Source organism: Carettochelys insculpta, chromosome 1 (assembly GCF_033958435.1).
Source record: "Carettochelys insculpta isolate YL-2023 chromosome 1, ASM3395843v1, whole genome shotgun sequence".
Classification (NCBI taxonomy): Eukaryota; Metazoa; Chordata; order Testudines; family Carettochelyidae; genus Carettochelys; species Carettochelys insculpta.
The window spans coordinates 250,727,134-250,736,176 of NC_134137.1; positions in this window are offsets into that span (position 1 = coordinate 250,727,134).

Below are 9,043 nucleotides of genomic sequence, written 5' to 3' on the forward strand. Positions count from 1 at the left end.
CTGGAGAAAAGTGCAGAAGCGTTATGAAAATAGCTATGTGGAATGTACCAGTGGTCACTTCAAGCAAAACTCTCATTAATGCTTCTTACTTGGTCAATAACTCCTCTTCAAATTTTTTTTTGCTTAAGATGAATTGAGCACTGAAAACTCCATTGTTAATTACAGATAGCTAATACGATCTAGTTTATGGATGAGTAGTGATTGTGGAAGTAGAAAACACATGTGATCCACACCCTTTCAATAAAGACTGGATGTGTTTCTGACAGACATTTGTTTTAAGCAGTAGCAAGTTATGGACTTGATGAGGAAATTACTAAAGGAGATTTTCTGGCATGTGTTATGCAGGGGGTTAGACTAGATGATCACAATGTTTCTGCTGGCTTGAAATCTATTAACTTATGCAGTGAACTTCTTAGGGTAGAATGATACGCAGCAGAAATAAATGGTCAATAAGGTTGTTAGAAAAATAACCTTTGGAGACAAGCCATGAAAGACTGCAGAAGAAAGAGGTGTCTGTTAATCTGATACAAGGAGACAGAACAATGTGAAGAATCTCTTGGGAAATCACAGTATGCCACTCCCCACAATTATTACTTATTGCTTAGGAGTAGGGGCCAACCAAGAATGAGTCCTCTGAAAAACAGCTTGCCTTCATTAAATTAAAGACTGCATCACAATGCCTACATCCGTGTGTGTGTGTGTGGGATGTGGGGAGGGGATTAAAGTTGCACAAGCAGCCTTCATTCTGGCTTTTTCTAACATTTGAGTTATTGGCTTTGGAAACTTAATGCTCTTCTTACATAGTTAGTGTGTGTGCATGAGTCTGCCATAGCTTTCAAAAAAAAAGTAATCTGAAAAAACAAATCCTAATTCCATCATGCAACATTGTATTGACACCCACATGTTTGATCAGCAGAGTTGGAAACTTTAGCTCCACCACACAGACCTCTGCCATGTGAACAAAAAAGTAACTGATACTTGTAGGCGGCTGTCAGTCCTTTTGTGGCCCAGCACAGCAGAGGGATGAGGCACTTTGCCAGTGGGTTTCACAGATATTTGCTGACTCCAGTGGAATGGTGAATCTCAGGAATCTTAGGTTCCTTTTCAGGCCCTGGAGGGGCAAGTGCTATAGTATACAGAGACTTATCTGCCCTCTTCCCCGAGCATGACCCATTGTGCTCCATCTCTTCCAATGAGTCTATGCCCCAGTTGTCTCTTTCCCTCTTCTTACTCCTTGTCCCAGGCCCCTCACCTAGCCAGTGCTGGTCTCCACTCCTGAGGCTTCTCATTCCAGTCTCCTTTCCCAGACAATCCTAGTTTCCCACTTTAGACTTTCTTCCCCTCAGTCCCCGTTTCACCTGCCTTGCCTGCCCAGTTTGTTTACTCCTTCTGATCTCTCTCTGTCCCTGACCCAGCCACCACATTCCCCGTCATGACTGGGTCCCGGGGCTAGTCTCCCTCCCCAGACTTCTCATCCAGCCTCAATCTCCATCCTTCACCCAGCTTCTTTTCCTTGTCCATTGGCCAGAAAAGTCACAGTTTTCTCCCTGCGCTCTGGTTCTTCACCACATCCATTTCCCCTTTCTTCTCTTCTTACCCCTACCCCATAAAAAGCTCACATTCCCCATTTCCCTTTCATCTGCTTGCCCAGTCTTAGTTTTGTCCATTGGTGCGCAGTCCCTTCCTTCATTTCCCTGCTCCACCAGTCCCAGTTCTAGTCTTCTTGTACTACAAATCCCAGTCACCCCCAGCTTCCAGTCCTAGTTTCCATTTCCTCCCACTCCGTCAGTCTCCCATTCCAGTCTTCCCCTTGGGCTCTTTGTCTCAGTCTGCTCCTTTCCCCCCACCTCTCCTATTTGGCTCTTTCCCCCTCTTCTTTTGTTGCAGGGGCCTTCCTCTTCCATGCTACTTGGGCATTGGGAGGGACTACTGAGTACGCAGAAGAAGCAGACTCCCTGATCTCAGGTCCTGTGCTTGTACTCACACCTGGCATGGCCTAGAGCAGCCAAGAAAATTAAAGAGAAAGTCCTGCCCAGAGCTCTTCTGCAGCAATCTCAGCTCATATGGAATCTTCCATCAGTTAAGCTGTGAAGCTCTGGCAAGTATCTATTCAGCACATGAAAGCTACTATTTTTCAAAGACTTGTAACTTGGCCAAATTTGAGTGGATTTTTGCAGGGATGGCAGAAGGCAGATTGCTGACACCAAGGTGATTGCCCGACCAAGCTGGAGCCCCTATCCTGAAGCAGAGGAGTGCTAGAGCCTCTCAGATAAGTTTCCCAAATATTTTAACATGGGGACAACAATATACTTTCCCCCGGCCTGGTTCTTAAAAGACGCTGAACTTTTGGACCTGAAATTCTCCAAAACTTTTCAGCCTGAAGCAGACATCCCAGCATGTAGAATTACAGCAGAAACTGTTAAAAGTTGGTGAGTTTGTAAGCAATGGAAAATAGATGTATCAGGAACCATTAATGACAGGCAGTGCTACCAGTCCTTCACATAATGAGTTCTCATATTTTTAGTGGAGATAAAGAGTTGAATGAGCATAGTAAAGCTGTGCAATTTTCATTGTTCTGTGTCCCAGTGATTCATCAACAGGTCTTTGAAAGCTTCCAGTCACTGACATTGTTATAATAACCCCTCTTGAGTACGCCCACTATGTTTTGCTTCAAAAAAGTACAATTATAATAATAAAATGTAAAGCAAGTTTTAAAGATACAAACAAGCGTGAGACAGAAAACTGCTAGTAAAATTAACTTGTATGGAAAACATTTCAAATACATACTGGAAGCCTTTCATGCCATACCATGCTAAACTAGACAGGGAAAACTGCTATGAGTCAGAGGGTGACTGATAAGGGCATGCCTCCAGAACTGATAAACAAGTTTCATGAAAATCTCTGACATGCCATGTTATTTTTTCCTCTGGTAAATATTAAAGGAGAGATTTGTCTTATCACAGCCACTCTTTAATGTAGGACATTGAAAACAATAACAGATTTTTTATTAATGTACATGAAAGTAACTTTACATCTGATTTATTTGTTTGTTTTGGTGTGTGTAAGCAGAATTATAACATATTTGTTAAAAACTATCCCATATACAAATGTTCATACACTATAGCTCCAAATCTGGGAACACATAGGCATATGAATACTACTCTTATACATAAAGTTATCCAAAGTAATGTAAGTCTGAGGTGGGGAGATAAGTATATTTCTTTAGAAGCAATTATTGTTTTCTGCTAGCATCTCTTGTGGTCTGCAGCGCTCAGGGAAACACTACAGCACAAGCTCCACCTCTCTAGTGGAAAGTTCATGGTAACCATCAATCAAAATTAGTTGCCTCTAGCAACCAACAACAAATCTGGCTGAATGGTAACAGAGAGGGAGCCGTGCTAGTCTATATACTATCAAAACAAAAAAGCAGTCAAGTAGCACTTTAAAGACTAACAAAATAATTTATTAGGTGAGCTTTTGTGGGACAGACCCACTTCTAATCACAGGGCTCAAACATGATGTGAGGCATGATTATTAGTACATTGATGTTCTGCAGAGAATTCCTGGCATCAGGAAGATTTAAAAAACAGGAACTTCCAGAAAGTAAGTATTATGCAATATCTGAAGGCTAACTAAAAGAGAACAGCAAATTCCAGGATCAGTTTAAAGCTCCTCCAGCTTGGTTGTGTCCAGTTGCTGTAACTTAGAGGAAGAAGATACCAAGAGATGGCATTTAATGATCAAAAGATTAAACTCTTACTCTTTGAGATGTGCTTGGTGACGTTTTGGAGGAAAGCTGCATGTTGAGAACTTTACTACTATGCAGTAACGCTTGCAATCTGCAGCGGTATTTCTCCAGTTGAAAATCTGCAGGCGTGAATGTTATCTAGAGTTTGGATTCTTAGTTTCCTGGTTTTAGTGACTAGTATATTAATTTGTCTCTATTTTTTATTGTTGCTTATTTGTCTGAATAATTCCTTTCATACCTCAGCCAGGCAAGGGGACCTGCATATAGTATGTTGTATTCCTTTAAAATTACTGGGCCTGATTCTTTGTTTCTGTTTTGGGTAGTCACTTGCAGCTGTGCAAAACTTGTATAAAATGGTTCTCTTCTTACTTAGGAACATCTGACAGACATTTCAGACTGCTGCAAGGTGCATGGCAGCAAAGAATAGGAAAACAGACAATTATACACGCCTCATGGGTGTTGGGCCAATTCATGCCTTTCTTGGGGAAGGACCAGAAAACAATGTGCAGCATTCCCAGGCAATCATCCCAACAAAGGCTGGGTATGGGTTTACAGTTTGGCAAAGGGGAGAAGGGCAGTAACACTCCAAACCCAGCCAGGTATCAGGGCATCCTGGATCCCATGTACTTTTCACTGGCTCTCTGAACTAAACCTTTTGTCTTTGGCAGCAGGAAGGATAGAGAAGGGTTAATTTAAAAAGACACCAGAACCACTTTTATCTTCTGCTTCCAAATCCACTAAGGTTTCAAACAAGAGGATGCAGCAGTGAGTGACTGTTACTCACCTGCACATCTTTCCTGAGTTCCAAGTGTAGGGTCGTGGCCTCTTTTGGGGAAATGGATGCTCCTGCATTACATCACTTCTGCTCCTAACAAAACTTGTCTCGCTTTTGTGGGAACTCAGCTATGCTCATACCATCTGTGGCACTTTCCTGAAGGTGTGATCTGGCCCAGTTGTTGTTGAGCCCATTGTGCTAGGGCCCTTTTGTAAGAAATGTGGCATTTTCCAAAGAAGTCATGTCACAAGTCATCACTGGCTTGGCTCAACACTCACACCTACATTTTAGAATGCGAAATGGAAGAATGATATTTTGCTAATGTAAAAGGTGAAAACTTCAGCAAAGTTTTAGTGCTCTCTCACTTATTCAAGATCTAAAAATATTGCCCTCATTTCATTACTTCATTAACAAAACCACAGACTGTTTTATATTGTGTTACTTAACACCTGGTGCATTGCAGCAGTCATAATAGAAAAGTACCCAGCGATGTAACTATTGCAGTAAATTAGCTGCCCCCATTACGCCTGACATTCACTCCAATGCAAGAAGAAAGTTCTTCCATTTGGAAATGAATGATTGAGACAATGTTGTCTAGTGGATAGAGTGACTTGACCTGTGTTCAATTCCTGTTTCTGACACTGGTTTGCCATGTGACTTTGGGCAAGTTAAATCACCTTTTTGTGTTTCAGTTTCCCCAGGGATAAAATGGAGATAATGTGACTTCGTTGTAAAGCACTTTGAGATCTAGGTACAAAAAGTGGTGTATAAGAGCCACTGGTTATTTTAACCTGTTTTTTCTCATGCATTTTGAATTAAGTGCCTTTCCTAGTACAAATCCGTGTAGCTTCACTGATGCCAATGGAGCTGCACTCAGGACTGGATTTAGGGGCAGGCTCTCCAGGTGACCATCTGGGGGTGGCCAGGCTTGGGAGGGGACAACATAAAGGAAAACTGAATGTTTGAAGTAAAATGTTTCAGGTATCCCATGTGTGGAAACTAGACCATTGACTTCAAATTTCTGGTCTCAGTTTTGGTTTCACATTCAAAAGCTTAACAAATGGAAGAGAAAAGGGGGTGCTGAAGGTGCTCTTTGTCTGGGACATTATTTGGTTTAGGGCTGGCCCTGTCTGCACTGCTGTATACCGCCTGAGGATCTGGCCTGTCATTTGGCATTTGTGCACCCGCACCTTCAATGAAGTCACCTCTGCTCTGGGAAGAGTTGAACTGCTACAGGGCCTCAAACATAGAGTGCCAGCTTTACCAACTAGATGGACTGTGTGCCAGTGTCACAAATGATGCCCAGTTGGGAAAGCTGGCAACCCTGCAAGGGGAGCACAAAACTTTGTTTCCATGTACGTGTTAAATATTGCTTTTTGTGTTTCTTGGATTTCTTGAGGGTTGTACTTACAATCTCAGAGGAGTAGCCATTTTAGTCTGTAGTTTCAAAAATGGCAAGCATTCCTGTAGCACCTGAGGGACCAATACATTTATTAGGTCCTGAGCTTTCTTGGGTAAGACCCATTTCTTCAGATGAAAACTGGAGTAGAAAAATAGAATCCAGGGTTTATATAGCAGGGAGGGAAGGGGAAAGAGAGGTTACCTGTTGCTAGTAGGAAAAATGAATAACATAAATTATAGTTTTCAGCTGATTATGAGCCACATTTTACATTGAAACTATTATCAGTATTATTTATTTTATTTTACAAACATAACCATAGTCAGATTCCTGTTAGGTTAAGCAGAGCAAAAAACATATATGAGACAGTCCCAATCCTGAAGATTTTACAACAGAAGCAGACTAGAGAGACCTAAGAGTACTGGATTATTTCCCTTTTACAGATGGAGAACTGAGGCCCAAAGACTAAGTTATTGCCCAACATCATACAGAAAGTCCTGGAAAAGACAACAATTAAAGCCCATCTCTAAAGTCCAGGCCCATGCTTCAGCCATTAGACCACCTTTTCCTTTCAATAGTTCTTTAACTTTTTCATGCTATTGATGGGAAGAAGGTAAACAATGCCAATTCCTTGGCAAATGATACATTTCAATGCACTGCATGTTTAGCAGATTTGAAAATAATTTAGTTTTCTCTCTGCTTGATTTACAGATTTTATAGAATAAGATGACGTGTGTAGTAATGCAGAAGATAGGAATAAATATATAGGAAATCCTAGTGTGTATTAACAATGAGAAGTCCTGTGGCACCTTATAGACTAACAGATATTTTGGAGCATAAGCTTTCGTGGGCAAAGACCCACTTCATCAGATGCAATGCAGTGGAAATTCCAGAGATCTCTGTGTAATTAGACCTCTGGAATCTCCACTACATTGCATCTGACAAAGTGGGTCTTTGCCCACAAAATCTATGCTTCAAAATGTCTGTTTGTCTATAAGATGCCACATGATGCCTCGTTATATTTGCAGATACAGACTCACACGGCTATCCCTCTGATACTAGTACGTATTATATGGGTAAAGAAAATAGCTTCTTTTTCTTAATCCACTTACTGCCTCTGCACTTCTCACACAAAACCAAGGAAAATCCCTACAGGGCTTGAAGCAGAAAGGAGGAGGGAAAAATGAAACACATAATTATAATAATAATAATTAGGAAATAATTATTAGGAAATTATAACTTATTGGCCATTCACATAAAAGCAAATATCATATGGTTACATTTAAAACCTCTATGTTAGGACAGAAAGGAAAAACCCACTTGCGTCAACAGCAAAAACCAGAACAAGTAAACAAAATTTGGCATGGCTTGTCAAGATTCATGAACCTAAAGGGAATCATTGCGAGGATTTTAGTGATGTTGCTTCCAATTGTGAGTTTGTCTGAAAACCATGCCAAATGCAGTTGCATCATAATTTTTAACTTAGAGCCAGGTGAAATTTAGGCTGCGTCTACACTATGAGATAAATTCGATATATAATAAATTTGAATACTTAACCTCAATATTATGAATTGAAATAAAGTGCCCACAAAGCTTCTTGAAATTTGACCCACCTTTTCTCTTTGTTGAATCTCTGCGTTCTCATTGCCCCATGCAAGTTTGACAGTATGAGCACTGCATTGTGGGTACATACCCCACAGTGCCTTTGCCCTGGTTGCTTGTGGTGTTTCATGTGATTTCAGCTGTTTCACTTTATGAGGTTTTTGAATTTGGTCATATCTGCATCTTAGACTCTAAGCCATTGAGCTGCGTCTGCATGGCTCCTCCGTTTCGGAAGGGGTATGCAAATGCAGCCAATATAAATGCAAATGAGATGCTGATTTGCATACCACATATCTCATTTGCATAATAGCAGCCACTTGCTGTACCACAAGTGCTGTTTTTTGGGAAAAAATAGCTGTGTAGATGGGGTTCCTTCAAAAACAACCCCCATTTTCGAAAGATCCCTTCTTCCTATTTTGTTTCAGGAAGAAGGGGTCTTTTGAAAACAAGGTTTGTTATCAAAGGAACCCCATCTATATGGCTGTTTTTATTTCTGAAAACAGCACTTCCAGAAATGCGGTGGCATGAGAGCACGCAAATGAGGTATGAGATTTGTAAATCTGTGCTTCATTTGCATTTTTGATCGGCCGCATTTGCATGCCCCTTTGAAAAGGTAGGGTCTGTGCAGACGCAGCTTTGCTGAGACCAAGCAAAACTGAAGAGAGACACACAAGTCTTGGTGAACTAAAGCCACCAAGTTTTAGAAAGTTCAGTCTTAGAGCTTGATTCTCCTGGCTTTACTTACGATGACTAGTACACAAGGTAGGAACTGTTCATTACTATGTTGACCCTGATCCACACTTGGTTTTCTGGGAGCTACTGTATTATAAATGAATAACAGGTCGGGCAAAACTCCAGGATTAATAACCTCAGGATCTGGGGGAAATTCAGATCTACATCTCCACTTTGGGCTTGGGTTTGCCTGTGCTCTGGTTTCAATAAGGTAAAGCCTCATAGTGGTGTGAATGTGGAGAGCTCCTTCACAAGTCAAACAAGAGAGGGCTTGTCTATGTGGCCAGATGGTACAGGGCAAGCTTCCTTTTCTAAATCACAACTCACGTTGTGGGTTTCCAGGAGTGGTAAAGCCACACTTTGTTGGCATTTAGAAGCATAAGCCATCAACAACCTTAGTCCCACCATGGCCTCTACAGAAGACAATGAACAAAGCCTCAGAAGTGGCTGGAACCTCCGTTGGAGAAAACAAGGCCTGGGAAACATAGTGATCCAATCACTGCCCCTCCTGCGCAGCCATCATTGGTTGGTTCTCTGATGGATCCTTTAGCTCTAAATTAAAGCTGAATTTCCCAAGCAGAACCTTGTGGTGGAGGGGGCGCTTGCTTTCCCACAACAATCCTCTTCTTCCAGCAGGGTGCAAAGAGCTGCACATGGCACAAACTGGGTTGAATGGCCCCAAAACAAGGCTTGAGTGAATATTTTGCAAAGAAAAAAAAATATCTGATCCATATAACAGCCTACAATTTTGTGTCATCTCTAAGTACATCAAGATTTCCTCAGATTT